The sequence below is a fragment of the Rattus norvegicus genome, chromosome 1, assembly GCF_021556685.1.
Source record: "Rattus norvegicus strain SHRSP/BbbUtx chromosome 1, alternate assembly SHRSP_T2T, whole genome shotgun sequence".
Taxonomy (NCBI): domain Eukaryota; kingdom Metazoa; phylum Chordata; class Mammalia; order Rodentia; family Muridae; genus Rattus; species Rattus norvegicus.
In genome coordinates, this window is record NC_141534.1 from 243,820,447 (window position 1) to 243,840,687 (window position 20,241).

At 39.4% G+C, this 20,241-nt stretch overlaps 1 protein-coding gene across 10 annotated transcripts in view; it reads right to left on the bottom strand.

Annotated features, from left to right (window-relative positions):
• The window catches only part of Rnls (renalase, FAD-dependent amine oxidase), a 273,500-nt gene that overhangs the window by 40,117 nt on the left and 213,142 nt on the right, over positions 1 to 20,241 (bottom strand).

Genomic DNA, 20,241 nt, shown 5'->3' on the forward strand with positions numbered 1-20,241 from the left:
TTTTGAGATTCTTATCAACTAAGTTCTGACAACAATTGACTGCTTGACCAATCAATGAAAGAAATGTTCGATGGCACATTTGCCAACTTCTCTTGTCATTTAAAAAACTAATTTTTGTTTTCTATTGATGTTTCATTAATAGTTTCCTGATATTTGAACATTTTAATAACATATTTGAAACTTCTAAGTGTCTAGAATGTTTGTGAGTTGAAATTTTATTTTTTCTTAGTATTTTTTTTCAGTGTAGGTTGATATTTGAAAATTATGAAAAGATTATCCTTTTGTTATACAGCTTTACGTTTTGTGTGTGGTGTGAGAGTGTCTCCGTGTATGGAGACAACAGGTGGTGTCAGGAGTCGTTTTCAGTCACTCTCAGTTTTTGAGACTAAGTTTTGAGAAACCTGGAACTCAGGTTGTTAGACTGACTAGTCAACAGGCCCCTAGGATCCAGTTGTCTCTAAGTCCCCAGCGCTGCCATTAGGTGCCCAGCATTTGATGTGGGTGCTGGGACTGTGACTTCAGGTCCTTACGTTTGGGTAGCAAGCTGCTGTTGGCGATCTCTCTCCCTCTCTGTCTCTCTCTGTCTCTGTCTCTCTCTCTCTCTCCCCCTTCTCCCTCTCTCTCTTCTTCCTCTTCCTCTTCTTCCTCCCTCCTCCCGCTCCTTTTTCCCAACTGAAGTGTTCTCTCTATCCCCACTTATTCTATTTCCCCCTAGTTTGGAAGTTTACATGCTTACCTGCAACTGCAAAAGATATTTTTACACCTAAATATTCATATTACCTTTAATGTCAAAAGCAAGTCAGCATCTTTGTCCTTTACTGAACAACACTAGAATCTCAAAATACTTCGGCTCAGCTCTGACTTATTTGCTCCAATTGTCTAGGATTAATTCTATTCTTCAGTTTTTTTCTTACACTGACATTGTTTGCTCATATCCATCTGAGCTTCCTTCTTGAATATCAGATATTATCACTGTGAATATCTTCTCTTTCCAAAGTTTCTTATTTTAAAGTTTTTTAAATGATGGCCCCATAGAAATAGTCACTCTCAGGTTTTGACTTCACAGAAGCGTAATCACCCTCACTTGTGAAATATAAGTTTTGTTGGTATGTGACAATACATTTAGAGTGCTGTCATTATGATTTTTAAAGATGTGATTCCAATGTAAGCTAGCTTCTAGAACCCAATCTAATTTGATTTCAGGCCATTGCAGGTAAATTTTCTTTTATGGCCTTAGCGTTTTGAAGTTTTACCTGTATCTCTGGAAGTTTGGATTTGTTTGCATTTTTATGCACCCACTGGAATTTTAGAATACAAGGACTCAGCAGTGTTGGTAGCCCTGGAAACCGTCAGCTCCTGGTTCTCCCAGCATTCCCCTAACAGTGCTTTCTACTCATCTCTCTTGGAAATCCAACTTAGTATGATTGAAGTCCTTGTCCCAGCCTCATGACTCGACTCCATTTTAAATGTTTCCTATTTTGATCTCTCCATGCTAAGTTCCAAATACACTTTTATTGATTTATCCATCCATTCACCATTTCCCCATATCGATTTAGTTTTGTGTTTAACCTGCCCTTTGCATTTCAGACTTACATCATTTGTCACTGGCAAATGCTTTATTTGGGTCCTCTTGAAGCCATGATCAATTGGAGCGGTCTCTTTCTTCTTGGGCTCACTATCAGTGCCCTTTCATTTTTAAAAAGCATATTCAATAGGTTATTTTATATCATGGCATAGATTACTCCAAAATCTTCAGGCATTATAAAATTTGTTACTATTTTTAAATTTAGAATGACTATTGATCAAAGAGGTATATATCTTTGTGGGTATATTGTTTTTAATGGATAGATACATATAATATTTCTATATTTGCATATCATATACACACATTTACATACATAAGCATCATTTTGAGGGAGGTTCCTGGGCATTTTGTCTTACCATTTCTTTTAGCCTGAGCTTAAAATGTTCCTTCATAGATCTGTTTTTATTTTTGCTAGATATGTGTGGGCAATATTGCCTATGACCAGTTTAACTAGATTTATGCAGTATGCTGGCAGAATGAATTCTGGCACCAGATCTGCCTCAGGGTTGATTTGTGGTTTTGGCAGCTCGGGGGAGATATGTTCTTTCTTTCTTTTCCTGTGTTTTTCCATTCTACTTGAAGACAGGCACACATCCCAGAAGTGTTGTTCTGACAGACAGGTCATATCAAACATGGAGAAACTCTTAAGGACATAAAAATGGAAGACTTAAGCTAGATGCTTTTAAATCATAAAATAAGGAAGACAATTGTTCTTGAAAATAAAAGTTATCAAAATCTGTTCAGCCAAAAAGAAACAGAATGTCAACAAGGAAACACACAGGAAACTGAAAATACAGTCAATACATTAACTGGAAAAAAAAAAAAAACCCTTGATCCCAACTTTGGGACCTGGTTGTTTTACTTGTGATTTCTTTCAAATGATCAAATTACTGGAATGTTGATTTTACACACACACACACACACACACACACACACACACACACACACACACACACACACCACATTTACAGAAACAAATATAGACCATTCTTCCATAAGATTATAGAGAAAATTTACTAAGTTCACCAATCATACTTATTAAAAAAAATCATCACTGGGTCTTAGATGGCCCAGCCACTTTGGAAGCTGAAGCAGGAAGACTGGTCTTAAGACAAGTCCAGATGACTGAATGAGACTGACTGTCATTAAGGAAAGATGCTGAGTGGATTCAGTGGCAGAGTACCTACCTAGCATGAATGAGATCACCAATACTGAGCAAATTCCACCAAGAATCATACAGATTTTCCAATGATTTATCTACCATAATGTATCATGCTAATAGGTTCAATTAAGTAAAGTGTGATGACCTCAATTTATATTAGAGACATGCATTGTCACTTAATGTAAATTCATGAGAGATAAGAGATAACATATAAAAAGAATTAGATATCAAGATAAGATAGAATATCTTGTTTATTGTCTGAATGATGTAGACTCTTATAGTGACATTAAAAACAAAGGTTCCTTGAAGCACCAATAGTATCTTTCACATCAGTCTGATTATTGCAATGGGATAAAAATGGAAAAGCAATATACAAAGAGGAAGAGAAGACTACCTGACTAAAAACAGTGAATGGCTTAAAAATTGATCAAATTAAAACATCTTGATATTAAGTTGATTTCTCTATAAGGATAGTTCTTAAGAAATTAATAAATTAATTTTACAATATTACTTGGGATCTGTCAACTAGGTTCAAAGAGAAAATTCAACAATGACAGTTTAATATATTTTGTGAAAAAGAATCAAGTGAAGCCTTTGTATTTAAATATGTATTTATTTATGTAAATATGTATGTATGTATTTGTATTTAAATATGATCTACGGCCACAGGAATTAAAATAGCTTAGCATTATTTGATAGTAATATGCAGTTAATGGGACTGATTATCATCCACAAACTCCTAGTCTGTATTAGGCCTACGGTATAGTCACAGGAACTCAAAGGGATGTGAAAGGGTGAGTTTAGAGTTATCTAGAAACCTGGACGCATGGGAAAATTAACTCTGCAGGCTCTTCCTACTTCTTTTCATTTCTGGTTTCCTATTTTGAAATCTATGTGGGATGTTCAACCTCAGGACATACAGGATTCCTGTCCCTAGATTTTTCTCTCATTACTTTGCACTAGAAGTCAAATTTCATTTATTTATTTATTTATTTATTTATTTATTTATTTATTTATTTATTTATTTATTCTTTTTTTACAGTCCAGATTTTATTCCACCTCCAGGCCCACCTTCTGACTATTCCACATCCCACACCTCCCCGCCCCCTTCCCGTTTCAAGAGGATGTTGCTATTCCCCTCCACTCCACCAGACATTCCCACTCCTTGGGGACCTCCTTTGCCTCAGACTCCTCCATTTTTGTTCCTGGGGCCCTAGGTCTTTCAAGGGTTAGGTGCATCTTCTCTGAGTCCAGACCCGCAAGTCCTCTGCTGTAGGTGTGTTGGGGGCCTCATATCAGCTGCTGTATGCTGCCTGGTTGATGGCTCAGTGTCTGAGAGATCCTGGGGGTCAAGGTTAGCTGAGACTTCTGGTCTTCCAATAGGGTCACTGTCCTCCTCAGTTTCCGCCAGCTTTTGCCTAATTCAACCACAGGGGTCACCATTTTCTGTCCATTGGTTGGGTGTAAATATCTGCATTTGACTCTTTCAGCTGCTTGTTGGGCCCTTCTGAGGGCAGCCTTGATAGGTCTGTTTGTAAGAACACCATAGCATCAGTAATAGTGTCAGGCCTTGGGGCTTCCTCTGGAGCTGGATCCCAATTTGGACCCGACACTGGACCTCCTTTACCTCAGGCTTTTCTCCATTTTTGTTCCTGCAATTTTTTTTTCAGACAGGAACAATTATGGGTCTGAGTTTTTGACTGTAGGATGGCAACTCCATCCCTCCACTTGATGGGGTCTTTCTACTGGAGGTGGACTGTATGAGTTCCCTCTCCTTACTGTAGGGCATTTCATCTAAGGTTCCTCCCAAAAGTCAAATTTCTTACTTGCATGCAAATGATTTTGCATCTGGTAGACTTCATGTTTGCCAGCTGCAAGGGACAGTGGTTGAGTTCCCCAAAAGCCAACTGTAAATTTCTTCTCTGGCAGAAAAACAGAAGACTAAAGCAACCTAGGGATGGTGGACACAGCTGTGGACCAAGAGGAATAGGAAACAGGATCTTCCTGGCATAGCAGATGGGCACATTCATGTTCACGGCAGTGTCTGGCAACAGGAGGCACATGCATGAGGCATTTCAGGATGGCTTATTTCAGTGAGTAAGGGATAAAGCAGGGCAGTGTTATCACGGAACCATCATCCACTAAATGGAATTCATCAGTGGTGTGAGTGAGCGAGGCTTGGGAGACACCCATGTGAACTTGTTGGAGCACTACCCAGCAAACCAAGAGTCACCCAGTGGTAATTTTCCCTCTCTCCACTTGAGTGGAACTGTCAGTTACACTCATCCTCTTGCCAGGACTTTTCTTAACAATGTAGCTCTCTTCTACTCAGCCCAGGGACCCAGCACCAACTCTGGCAGAGAGGAAGCCAATCAGATCAGTAGATTCCGTGTATGCTCTACTTCCTCCTTGAGGGTATGACAGAGGAAGAGGGAGAAGAGTAGGGCAGGGACAAAGACCTCAGAAGGCTGACACAGGCTTCTGAGCCTCCTTTCCTTCCTCCCTTTTCTAGCAGGCCACAGATGCACAGAGCATTCTGTCTTAGCATCCCATATCTTGGCAACAGGCTGGTATTCTGTGCCTGTTGGTCCAAAATCAGGAACAGAGGGAACAATTTCAGGGTTTGCTTTAAAAAGTATCAACCAAATACTAAAATTTGGCTCACTCTCTGCAAGTCACATCGCAGACAAGTTCCGTATGTCCAGCCTTGTCTACTGCACAGATTTCTCTGGCAAGGATTTCTATCAATCCAACACAGGCTTATGGTTTTAACAGAAGTGCAAAGTTCAGGGAATAAGTGCTTCACCAAAGGACAAGGCATAGAGAAAAGATGGTTTTAAAGGTTTCCCTTTTACTTATTACATTCTTGTTGCACTATCTTTTGGGAGAAAATATTGACTTTTCCCTTTCCACGTTGCTTCTCTGGAGGTGGAATCTAGCCACATTAATCGATAACCGTACTCAGTTTAAATCGATAACCATACTCAGTTTAAATCGATAACCATACTCAGTTTAAATGTCCAGTGAAAACAGGAAGAGACTGAAACAGAGAGCTTCATCTGGGAGACAAACAACAACTTCTAAAGAAGTGCTAGGAGAAAGAAAATAGCCCAGAAAAGATTCTGAAAGATAAATGAATAGGGAAATTGTGTTCTTCCTGGCAGGCAATCAGACATGAAGATTACCTGACAAATCCTTACTTCTCGCTTAAAGATGAAATGCCCATCAGAAAAGGGGAAATGATAAGGCTCCAAATGGCAGTCTTCAATTACAGGAAATATAACTGAGCTTCGCTGTCATTTTCCTCCCGTCACTGCAGAGGATGGTAGCTAACATTTATTAGGGAACTATGCTACGCCAGGTAAGGTTTGCAGAAAGTCCTGGACTATGACTTTCTATCTTAAGAAACAATGTATGATTCATCTGGCAGGGACACCTTGGGTCCTTCCTTCCACTATCCAGAGCTGAGGGACATTAGCTGAAATTCCATCAGAAATACTGTCCCCTCAGATGGCCACGATGCTTCTGTTTGCCCACATGGGTATTCAATATGATGCACTAATCTTTAAGAGAGAAAACAATGGCAAAATTGTGTAGGTCAGCATATTTTTCAAATGCCATTTTTTAGCAAAATCAAAAAGTCTCTGATATGTCTGTGAGCAAGGGAAGATAGGATGGGGACGTCTTTGTTTTTAAAGTGCCTTTGTGATAAAGAGTGGTGACCCTATAACCACAAAGAGGGAAGGAGTCACCTTCTGCCTCAAGACCCGGCACCTCCATCATCCAAAGATAGCTGTGTTCAAAGGCTCCTCAGAAATATACTGCATATGTGCCTAAGTACTTACTCTTAACATTAAAGTGGAAATGTAAGCCAACTATAGCCAGTGTTTTTTGAACTGGATTTGTATACTTAAAAACTATTACAGAGCTCTCTATCAGTTCACTGGCATCTACCTTGTTTAATAAGATTGGGGCTGCCAGAGTTAATGATTTAATCTTTTACAGCTGGACGGTTTTTTCACAGCTCACTACTGTTACAAACAATTTTGCAATGAACATGTTTATTCTTCCAGAGACGGAATGTCTGTCCTTAAATTCATGTGTGGAAATCTAGTTGCCACTGTGACAGCTTTGAGGGGTGTGACTTTTCAGGAGGTGATGAGGCCATAGAGCAGAGTCCTTGCTACAACTTCCAATATCTTGTGTCTGAATCTCACACTTCTCAGCCTCCAGAACTGGAAGCAATTAGTTAATAAAATGTTATATACACGTCTAAGACTGTTTGTCACAGGAGCCCAAACAGTTTAATTCCTATCTATTTGTAACATTTTTGTTTAACTATCTGTAGGGCATATTTCCCTGTAGGGTTGAATCAAAGAGTTGAATGGGGCTGGAGAGATGGTTCAGTGGTTAAGAATATTGGCTGATTTTCCAGAGGACTAAGGTTCTATTCCAACCATCCACACAGTAACAACCAAAACAAACATGTAACTCAAGTTCTAGGGGATCCAATGCCCTCATCTGACCTCTGAGGCATCAGGCACATGGTGGACAGACATACTACAGATAAAGCATCCACACACATAAATGAAGATGAAAGAAAGTTAAGAGTAAAAAACATTAGAACCATTTTAGACACAACCAACTGACTTCCTCTCATAGCACACTGGGGATCTCCATGAATCCGCATTCTTTCCAGTTCTGGTCCTCCTGCTCACATGCCTGGTACATCTGTGTTAGTTTCAATTCGGCTAGCTACTTGTGAATAGTGCTTTCACATGCAAACTGAATTTGCATACTTTTCCCCCCTAGTGATCATTCTTTTCTTTTCCTTAGTGACAGAGTCCTGGATTACTACAAAAGTTAGAGCCATTTAAAGTGAGGAGTTTGGGGTTTGGCACACAGTAAATGCTACAAACAAACAAACAGACAAACAAACAGCACACCCACTCACTTCATTTCAGAGAACTGGAATTACTGAGGGGCTTTCATTCCTTTCTAAATATAGGACATTGATGATGAAAGGGGAGGTGCTTTCTAACAATATTTGTCCATATTTCCTTCTCTGTATTCTAAGAGGTATGTGAATTTATAGGTCAAGACCTACTTGTTTTACATTTTTTATTATTATTGTAGTTGAAATCTGGATTTTATTGAGTTGGGTGCACTTATCAATTGGGAATCAGTACAATATAAATCTCCTCACAGCCCAACAATATCCAAGGCAAAATTTTCTCTATAGTTTTATATTCATGTGTTGACATTCTTGTCCCAAAGGAAAAAATTACAATTCTTTAAGACCACATCTTACTAGCTGGCACCCGAACCTTGCTGACCCCGGTCCACAGCTCCCTGCTCCCAAACCCCGTGGGAGAGAGAGTTCATTGCACAGACCTGTGGGCACTCCTGAGACTACAGGGCAGAAGAGACCACCACTTCTGACCACCTTTGCCCACATCCCTGGCCCAAGAGGAAACTGTATAGGGCCTCTGGGAACAGGAAGATAGGGGCACTCAAGCTGCAGGAGCCCTGCAGTCCAGACTGGTCCCGGATCTGAAGGGACCCGGTCAAACAACTCCTTGCACCCAAATCCCGTGGGAGGGAGACCTAGATCTTCAGAGAGGCAGACTCGCCCAGGAAACCAAGGAGACTACTCTCTGCCCATATTTCTGACTCTAGAGAAAAACACCTAGTGCCATTAGGGCCCCCTGTGCACAGGGATCCAGAAGTAGCGGCAGGCCCTTCTGGTCGCTGCCCTCACAGAGAGCTGAAATCCAGTCCTGAGGAGTGACTTCAGGCCCAAGACTAGAGGTAAGACCAACTTTTCTGCTCCAAGTGACCTGCTTGGTGGACTCAGGACACATGCCCACAGAAACAGCTGAAGACCAGTAGACAGGAAGGACTACACGCCTACTCTGTTCCCATAACTGACTGAAAGAAAAGAGGAAAACAGGTCTACAACACTCCTGACACACAGGCCTATAGGACAGTCAAGCCACTGCCAGAAATAGCAGAACAAGGTAACACCAGAGACAACTTGATGGTGAGAGGCAAAACAGGAACCAAACAACAGAAACCAAGACTACATGGCATCATTGGAGCCCAATTCTCCTACCAAAGCAAACACTGAATATCCAAACACACCAGACAAGCAAGATTTAGATTTAAAATCACATTTGATCATGATGATGGAGGACTTTAAGAAAGACATAAAGAATTCCCTTAGAGAAATGCAGGAAAACACAAGTAAACAAGTAGAAGCCCTTACAGAGGAAACACAAAAATCCCTGAAAGAATTCCAGGAAAATACAGTGAAACAGGTGAAGGAATTGAAAATGGAAATAGAAACAATAAAGAAAGCACAAAGGGAGAAAACCCTGGAGATAGAAAACCGAAGGAAGAGACAGGGAGCCATAGATACAAGCATCACCAAAAGAATACAGAGATAAAAGAGAGAATCTCAGAAGCAGACGATTCCATAGAAATCATCGACACAACTGTCAAAGGTCATGTAAAACTGAAAAAGCTACTGGCCCAAAACATACAGGAAGTCCAGGATACAATGAGAAGATCAAACCTAAGGATAATAGGTATAGAAGACTCAAAGGACCAGTAAATATCTTCAATAAAATCTTGGAAGAAAACTTCCCTAACCTAAAGAAAGAGACGCCCATAAACATACAAGAAGCCTACAGAACTCCAAATAGATTGGACCAGAAAAGAAACTCCTCCCGTCATATAATAGTCAAAACACCAAATGCACAAAACAAAGAAAGAATATTAAAAGCAGTAAGGGAAAATGGTCAAGTAACATATAAAGGCAGACCTATCAGAATCACACCAGATTTCTCACCAGAGACTATGAAAGCCAGAAGATCCTGGACAGATGTAATACAGAGTCTAGGAAAACACAAATGCCAGCCCAAGTTACTGTATTCTGCAAAACTCTCAATTAACATAGATGGAGAAACCAAGATATTCCATGACAAAACCAAATTCATACAATATCTTTCTACAAGTCCAGCCCTACAAAGGATAATAAGTGGTAAAACCCAACATAAGGAGGCAAGCTGCACCCTAGAAAAAGCAAGAAACTAATTGTTTTGCAACAAAACAAAGAGAAGACAAACACAAAAACATAATCTCCCATCCAAATACGAAGATAACAGGAAGCAACAATCACTACTCCTTAATATCTCTCAACATCAATGGACTCAATTCCCCAACAAAAAGACACACATTAACAAACTGGATACATAATGTGGACCCAGCATTTTGTTGCCTACAGGAAACACATCTTAGAGACAAAGACAGACACTACCTCAGAGTAAAAAGCTGGAAAACAACTTTCCAAGGAAATGGTCTGAAGAAGCAAGCTGGAGTAGCCATTCCAATATCGAATAAAATCAATTTTCAACCAAAAGTCATCAAAAAGATAAGGAAGGACACTTCATATTCATCAAAGGAAAAATCCACCAAGATGAACTCTCAATCCTAAATATCTATGCTCCAAATACAAAGGCACCTACATACATAAAAGAAACCTTATTACAGCTCAAAACACACATTGCACCTCACACAATAATAGTAGGAGATTTCAACACCCTACTCTCATCAATGGACAGATCATGGAAACAGAAATTAAACAGAGACATAGACAGACTAACAGAAGCCATGAACCAAATGGACTTAACAGCTATTTATAGAACATTCTATCCTAAAACGAAAGGATATACCTTTTTCTCACAACCTCATGGTACTTTCTCCAAAATTGACCATATAATTGGTCAAAAAATGGGCCTCAACAGGTACAGAAAGATAGAAATAATCCCATGCGTGCTATTGGACCACCACGGCCTAAAACTGGTCTTCAATAACAATAAGGGAAGAATGCCCACATATACGTGGAAATTGAACAATGCTCTACTCAATGATAACCTGGTCAAGGAAGAAATAAAGAAAGAAATTAAAGACTTCTTAGAATTTAATGAGAACGAAGGTACAACACATCCAAATTTATGGGACACAATGAAAGCTGTGCTAAGAGGAAAACTCATAGCTCTGAGTGCCTGAGGAAAGAAACAGCACACCTAAAAGCTCTAGAACAAAAAGAAGCAAACACACCCAGGAGGAGTAGAAGGCAGAAATAATCAAATTCAGAGCTGAAATCAACCAAGTCGAAACAAAAAGGACTATACAAAGAATCACCAGAACCAAAAGCTGGTTCTTTGAGAAAATCAACAAGATAGATAAACCCTTAGCCAGACTAACCAGAGGACACAGAGAGTGTGTCCAAATTAACAAAATCAGAAATGAAAAGGGAGACATAACAATAGAATCAGAGGAAATTCAAAAAAATCATTAGATCCTACTACAAAAGCCTATATTCAACAAAACTTGAAAATCTTCAGGAAATGGACAATTTCCTAGACAGATACCAGGTACTGAAGTTAAATCAGGAACAGATAAACCATTTAAACAACCCTATAACTCCTAAAGAAATAAAAGCAGTCATTAAAAGTCTTCCAACCAAAGAGAGCCCAGGTCCAGATGGGTTCAGTGCAGAATTCTATCAGACCTTCATAGAAGACCTCATACCAATACTATCCAAACTATTCCACAAAATTGAAACGGATGGATCACTACCGAATACCTTCTACGAAGCCACAATTACTCTTTTACCTAAACCACACAAAGACCGAACAAAGAAAGAGAACCTCAGACCAATTTCCCTTATGAATATCGATGCAAAAATACTCAATAAAATTCTGGCAAACCGAATCTAAGAGCACATCAAAACAATCATCCACGTGATCAAGTAAGCTTCATCCCAGGTATGCCGGGATGGTTTAATAAACAGAAAACCATCACTGTAATCCACTATATAAACAAACTGAAAGATAAAAACCACATGATTACTTCATTAGATGCTGAGAAAGCATTTGACAAAATTCAACACCCCTTCATGATAAAAGACCTGGAAAGAATAGGAATTCAAGGCCCATACCTAAACATAGTAAAAGCCATATACAGCAGACCAGTAGCTAACATTAAACTAAATGGAGAGAAACTTGAAGCAATCCCACTAAAATCAGGGACTAGACAAGGCTGCCCACTCTCTCCCTACTTATTCAATATAGTTCTTGAAGTGAGCAATCAGACAACAAAAGGAGATCAAAGAGATACAGATTGGAAATGAAGAAGTCAGAATATCACTATTTGCAGATGATATGATAGTATATTTAAGTGATCCCAAAAGTTCCACCAGAGTACTACCAAATCTGATAAACACCTTCATCAAAGTGGCTGGGTATAAAATTAACTCAAATAAATCAGTAGCCTTCCTCTACACAAAAGAGAAACAACCCGAGAAAGAAATTAGGGAAACGACACCCTTCATAATAGACCCAAATAATATAAAATACCTTGGTGTGACTTTAACCAAGGAAGTGAAATATCTGTATGATAAGAACTTCAAGCCTCTGAAGAAAGAAATTGAAGAAGATCTTAGAAGATGGAAAGATCTCCCATGCTCATGGATTGGCAGGATTAATATAGTAAAAATGGCCATTTTACCAAAAGCGATCTACAGATTCAATGCAATCCCCATCAAAATTCCAATCCAATTCTTCATAGAGTTAGACAATAAAATTTGCAAATTCATCTGAAATAACAAAACACGCAGGATAGCTAAAACTATTCTATCCCTGAACTCAAGCAGTATTACAGAGCAATAGTGATAAAAACTGCATGGTATTGGTACAGAGACAGGCAGATCGACCAGTGGAATAGAATTGAAGACCTAGAAATGAACCCACACACCTATGGTCACTTGATTTGTGACAAAGGAGCCAAAACCATCCAATGGAAAAAAGATAGCATTTTCAGCAAATGGTGCTGGTTTAACTGGAGGTGAGCATGTAGAAGAATGCAGATCGATCCATGCTTATCACCCTGTACAAAGCTTAAGTCCAAGTGGATCAAGGACCTCCACATCATACCTGATACACTCAAACTAATAGAAGAAAAAGTGGGGAAGCATCTAGAACACATGGGCACTGGAGAAAATTTCCTGAACAAAATACCAACAATGGCTTATGCTCTAAGATCAAGAATTCATAAATGGGATCTCATAAAACTGCAAAGCTTCTGTAAGACAAAGGACACTGTTGTTAGGACAAAACGGCAACCAACAGATTGGGAAAAGATCTTTACCAATCCTACAACCAATAGAGGGCTTATATCCAAAATATACAAAGAACACACGAAGTTAGACTGCAGGGAGACAAATAATCCTATTAGAAAATGGGGTTCAGAGCTAAACAAAGAATTCACAGCTGAGAAATGTCGAATGTCTGAGAAGCACCTAACGAAATGTTCAACATCTTTAGTCATAAGGGAAATGCAAATCAAAACAACCCTGAGATTTCACCTCACACCAGCCAGAATGGCTAAGATCAAAAACTCTGGCGACAGCAGATGCTGGCGAGGATGTGGAGAAAGAGGAACACTCCTCCATTGTTGGTGTGATTGCAGACTGGTACAACCATTCTGGAAATCAGTCTGGAGGTTCCTCAGAAAATTGGACATTGCACTACCTGGGACGCAGCTGTACCTCTCTTGGACATATACCCAAAAGATGCCCCAACATATAACAAAGACACGTGCTCCACTATGTTCATAGCAGCCTTATTTATAATAGCTAGAAGCTGGAAAGAGCCCAGATGCCTTTCAACAGAAGAATGGATACAGAAAATGTGGTACATCAACACAATGGAATTCTACTAAGCTCTCAAAAACAATGACTTTATGAAATTCATAGGCAAATGGATGGAACTGGAAAATATCATCCTGAGTGAAGTAACCCAATCACAGAAAAACACACATGGTATGGACTCATTGATAAGTGGAAATTAGCCTAAATGCTTGAATTACCCTAGGTACACAGAACACATGAAACTCAAGAAGGATGACCAAAATGTTGATGCTTCACTCCTACTTTAAAAGGGGAACAAGAATACCACTAGGAAGGGTTAGGGAGGCAAAGTTTAGAACAGAGACTGAAGGAACGCCCATTCAGAGCCTGCCCCACATGTGGCCCATACATATACAGTCACCAAACTAGATAAGATGGATGAAGCAAAACAGTGCAGGCTGAAAGAAACCAGATGTAGATCTCTCCTGAGAGACATAGCAAGTATATGGCAAATACACAGGCGAATGCCAGCAGCAAACCACTGATCTGAGAACGGGACCCCCATTGAAGGAATCAGAGAAAGGACTGAAAGAGCTTAAGGGGCTTGAAACCCCATATGAACAATGGTGCTAACAACCAGAGCTTCCAGGGACTAAGCCACTACCCAAAGACTATACATGGACTGACCCTGGGCTCCAAGTTAATAGGTAGCAATGAATAGCCTAGTAGGGGCACCAATGGAAGGGGAAGCCCTTGATTCTGCCAAAGCTGGACCCCCATTGAATGGGATTGTTGGGGCGAGGGCGGTAATGTGGGGAGGATTGGGAGGAGAACACCCATATAGAAGGGGAGGGGGAGGGGTTCTATGTTGGCCTGGAAACCAGGAAAGGGAATAACAATAGAAATGTAAATAAGAAATACCCAATTTAATAAAGATGGAAAAAAAACACATCTTAACACTTTACGTTAACTAAGCAATCAATTCATTTGAGTACTAGATAGGGAGACATTTTTTAACTATTTATTATAAACTATAATTTTTACAATCATCTTTTAATCCCCTCCTCTACAGTAAAAATATAAAAATGCTTGTTTTTAAAATGTCAAATCCTGCAGTGATTTGCACACTTAAAACACAAGCCTCCACATCCAGAATATGCAGGAAGGCTGAAACCCTGGCCTGTGGGTTCCAGCTTTTCTAAACATAGGCCCAACAGTTTCTACTCTCTCTTCATGTAAAGGGAACCCATTGGATGTATGGGTTTGTAAAACAAAGGCCATTTACTGAAAACAGGAAGGAGTGGGGATACAGTGGTGATACAGTTTACAACTGTCCGGAGAACTTTACCTGGGGCCTACGGTGGAGTTTGCCCAGTGTTCTTCTCCAATACCCAAAACTCTGCAGGGGCCACGCTTCTGCAATGAAAGCAAGTTCTCCATAAAACTGGGATGACTGTTATTCAAGTGCTCTCTTATGTTTGAGAATTTGTTTGTTTGTTTCACATTTATCTTCAACATTTCTGATGCCTCTCACAGTGGCTGGCAAACAGTGAGTACTTGATATTTGTTGAGTGTTTGGATGGTCAATGAATGAATGAAGGGATAATATATTCCTCATCTTCTAAGGAGTGTGGATAGATAAAGCAAGCTTTCCCCACTTACTGAGTAAATGTTCCGGATCAGCAGCACCGGACTGAGCAGAGCACATTTAAAATGCGTGCGGTCAGTCACTGGCCCAGTGTCACCTGGGCCACAGGGTGGGGCTTGTCTATCATGAAGCAGGAAAGGCTAGCCTTTTTTTATTGTAATGTAAATTACATCATTTCTCCTTCCCTTTCCTCCCTCCAAACCCTCCCAAGTTTGCTCTTTTCCAAATCCATGGCCTCTTTTTCTTCAGTTGTTGTTATATGTATATATCTTTTATGAAAGCTAACATACCTACTAGTTTCTCTTCTGTAAAAACTTTTAGGGATCTTTAACTTGTTTATTCTATGTCAGCAAACACTAACAAATCTGTGGATATGTGCATTTGCCAATTTAAATAAAGGCTTCTAGGAAGGGAAGTTTTAAAACTAACGCACATGTATGTTTGTAATCCTTGTTAGCCGAAGCTACATATGTTTGGATAGATTATGTTTAACAAGGCACATGGACATCCTCTAAACAGCTCTGCATAAGATAATCATTCTGATGGGCATCTAGTTAAATATAAACATGCTGGAAAACCCCACACGATGAAATGAAATAGAGCTCAGACTTCCAGTTTCAGATGTTTTCCTGAAGCGCCCATGTATGAAAATGTATACAAATTTGGGAAACAATTTTACAGTAAATAATGGAAACTAATCACAGAGCATGCAGCCAGCTAAGAAAGTAAATGGTAACATTTTCCAGTAACTCAGCCTTTTTGAGTTGTAACATAAACATGTTATTTCCCCCACATCTGTGAGCACTGGAGAGAGGTATGGCAAAGGAGCAGGAAGGAGGAAGGACATGGGAGCTGGATTGAAAAAGTGGGGGTGATTTTCTACATTATAACTGGGCATCTGCAAGCCCTACCGTTAGGCAGTACTTTGAGATAAAACATTCTATGTTAGAGGGAAGCTCGTTAGGACCCAAGATGTTCTAAAGCGGGGTAGAATAGTTTTTCATTACATTTTATAAGGAAGCATCTTAAAAATCAGAAAGCAAACAATTCAAAAGCTTCAGGAAGTCCCTGAAACAGATCAGATACACTATGGCCCTCAGTCCCCAAGCTTATATAGCCAGTAAGGACTGCTGAGAGACACTCTCAAAACATCTGAGTTGTCTAGCAGAGGTTAAGACCACCTGAGCTCATTAGAAGAGACACTTTCCCACCTGTTGAACTACCTGAAAGCTATGGACTGCAGCTTTTTTTTTTTTGTAGGTTTAATTTAATTTTATTTTACTTATTCACTTTACATGCTGGGGTAGGCTTTCAGTGATACATCTGTCTTCAAGTCATTTCTGCCCTTAAAGTAACCTTCACTCATTTTCTTAAGCGTATCCCCAATAAAACTCATTGGTTCACCCAATTGGACTTTAGTGGCATATTTTGATTTGACAGTTTTCCCCAATCTTTGGCAATAAGGTTTTTGTTCACAACTCCTCAGGAGTACTGTCCCATGACACCTATGACATAAGATTAAGGAATTTAGTAGTTGCTTACAGACCTGATTGCCAGGTTGTCCATTTCTGGTTTTCTAATTCAGAGTGCATTAACCTCCACCCCCCTTTATATCTCCCTTTTCAGACGTGGTCAAAGTCCTAAGCCAAGTGGCCCCGACATGCTGGGCATTCTTTCTATCTGGAGACAACTGCTCTCTGCAGCACCCAGACTTCCACTGTTGAGCTGCCTGCTTTCTCAGCTCTGAACTCTGGAAATACGTCTTTCTCCCTTTCCCTTGTCCACTTCTCTCACTCAGTAGCCGTTCAGGTCCTTAGTTTGCCCCATTGTGTGAGAGAACTCTGACGTTCCAATAAAATTATCCTGGAGCGCCTCCATTTTCAATTCTCTTACCTGTGAGACTAATTAGACCTGTGATCAATCCCACTAACATTCACACTTTCCTTGAGTTTTACTTTATGTTTTTAGCATGTTATAGAAACTTAGATCTGACCATTTTCTTTAGGAAGTCTGAGACTTCCTCTTCTGAGCCTCATTTTCTTCATGTATAAAGTAAAGGGATTTAAGAAAAGTCCATTCTCTTAAGATCCTTTCAGCTTTAGCTTTCTAGAAGTCTGTGGAATGAGGTTGTGTTTTCTTCATATGCAGATTCTGCTTTATTAATAGAGAAATATCTGTAAGAGAATGGATGCAACTAAGGACAATCATCTTAAGTAACTTAAGTCAGCCTCAGGACAGATACTGTATGCTTTCTCATTGGTGGACCTTGGATTTTACAAATCCATAAAACCATGTATGTAGCATTACATAAAAAGTAGAATTGAACTGTCTAGAGAATGAGGGGAACTATTGTGGGTGTATATTAAGAAAAGAGGGGGATGAAGAAAAGGAGGATCTGTACAAAGTATAGTCTATTCTTCTATGAAAGTGTTTTACGTAACTCAGTACCATGGGAAAGTGACTTATGCCAATGGCACACACACACACACACACACACACACACACACACATACATACATACACACATACACACACACACACACACACACATACATACACACACACACATACACACACACACACATACACACACACACACACACACACACACACACACACACACACACACTGGAGTAAGGAAACTCATCTTTTCTCTGACTGTCCTATGCTGTCCCCAGTGTGGAGATTTCTGGTGCATGGGGACAACGTGACAAATACTTTCATCTGAGCTTTCTCAACCCTTCAGCTTTCCCTGGGATTTTAATCTTAGTCCCCCAGACCACTTCTGAGGTCAATTGAGCTATTTTCTATTATGGTGAGAAAAAGCACTACACTGTGTAAGAAAGTCTTGGTTTATTTTCAGCCCATTGATTACTTAGAAGAGTTGTTGATATACCACAGCTACTTCATCTATGTACTAAGAATGGATAGAAAATTCACAGGTATCACAGCTCTGTGGAAAGCATATGTAAGAGGCAATAGCTCCATTAATGCACATGAACTCAAAGTTACCTCTAGAAAATGATTTGGGGTCTAAATGGTCTTGTGTGAGGGAGTGCTGGGCCTCCTGAGGTTCCTGATTAGTTATCTTCATGATTCCCAGCATAATTCACAGAAGGAGGAGAACTAGGCTTCCTAGTCCTTCACTTTCCATGCTGGGGCTGTGACTGGAGTGCAGTAGGAGGGGCGTAACAGCTGAGGACATAATGAATCCCAATGTGAGAGAAGGGTGGAGAGAGAGATTAGAAAGAATGTTTGGGGTCATACACTAACCTTTTAGGGGATGAACTTCAAAATTCACTATTTTCAGTATACAAACGATAAAAATATTAAAGAGGAATATTAAAAAGAAGGGTTCAGTTTCTAGATTTCAGTCAGTCTCAGTATGGCTCAAGGTAGGTAGTGGGGGCACTAAATCTCCATGGGAAGTTTTTGTTAGGCCCCGTGGGACAGAAATTTTTATTTTTATTTTTATTTTATTGAAAATTATACACTGAAGACAAACTTCAGGCTGATGTCATGTTTTTACTTAATTTCTCAACTTTAGTCCCCCCCCATCATCATCATCATCACCACCACCACCACCACCACCATCATCATCATAAGTTATAGGGTTGTTATAAGGATAAAATAAAGCATCTAGAGTTTAGCACACTGACTGTTTCAGAGACTATTCTAGTAAGATGATGAGTATGGACTTTAAAAGAGTAAGCAACATCTCTGTCTGTCTGTCTGTCTCTCCCCCTCTCTGTATGTGTTTCTGTTTGGGCACATGTGTTTGTGTGCACAGATGTAGAGTCCAGGTGTCAGCATTAGGTGTTATTCTTTAGGTTCGGTCCCCATTTCAGTGCATAAAATTTAAAATACATATCCTCAAAATTCCTTTGAAATAAAAGAATAAGATAGATAAGACTTTGTTTACAAGGAATTTGAGTTTTTAATTCTCCCTGTAGGGGTATATTCAAGTAATCCTTGTTAAATATAAGCTCTAGTTGAGTGGAAAATTGGGCGTAGATGCCCAGGACAATGTCTGGCCTACAGCAACAGTGTAATAAAGACTCAGTAAATATATGTATGACTGGTGACTTCCTTATGGAATTATAAATTTGGGAGCTAAAAGAACACAGATATTTCTATCCTTATAAAGATCAGTTCCCTAATGGTTTATAGATTTTGCTCTTTAACTTCAAAAAGTGACATATAATTCTTTTAAAATAATTAGACTATTATAGACCACATAATAAAGTCATGGTCATAACACGAAATCATTTTGAAAATGATCATTTTGCTCTATTATAGTAAAGGTCTGTAGTAAAGGATCTGAGAGATTGGTGACAGTAAGACACTAATAATCTAATGTATAATGATACTTAGGCAATATGTGGGGTTTATAGTGCCTTCTAATGGCCAAGTTTGTTTTAAGACTTGGAAATATCTTTGGAGTGATTTTTTTGTATTCTCTGTCAGCAATCATATTTCACTAAACATCCCATGCTCTGTCAGAACCTCCTTCTATTTGGCAATAAGTTGGAGGCAACTTCGATCAGTTAAACATGAGGACAAGAGACGTGCTTTACATTGAGGCCAAGAACAATGAAAGTGGTTGAATTTCCTGTGTTCCCCTTTTCATTCTATTCACCCCAATTTTCTGGGCTTATATTTCGGATGACAGAGCTGTCAGCTGTAGCATATTTGCCCACCCGACATCAGATTGCATAAGCCTCAGGGTGCTGCATGAGCCATGGCATCTGTATACTCTTAAAGTTTTGAGAAATGTCCACTAATTGCTATGACTAGCATTCAAGTATATAAATTTTAAAGTGATGTACTTTGGGAAAGAATGGACTTCAAGGAAAGCCTTTTATATTTCATATCAGTGATAAGCAAGTTATATTTTTCATTTTCTTCTCTCATTCTTTGACTCCATTTTATTAATTGACTAGCATGTTGCTGAGAAATACTATGTGGTAAATATATTAGGGCTAAACAGACAGATCCATCTATGGACCCTTAAAAATTTAAAGATAAATTACATATTAAGCAAAAAATCTCACGGACATACGTATAGTTATTATCATAGTTACTTCTCTTGTAGTTATGATTGATAAAATATCCCAACAAAGGAAACGTAAGGGATAAAGGGTTTATTT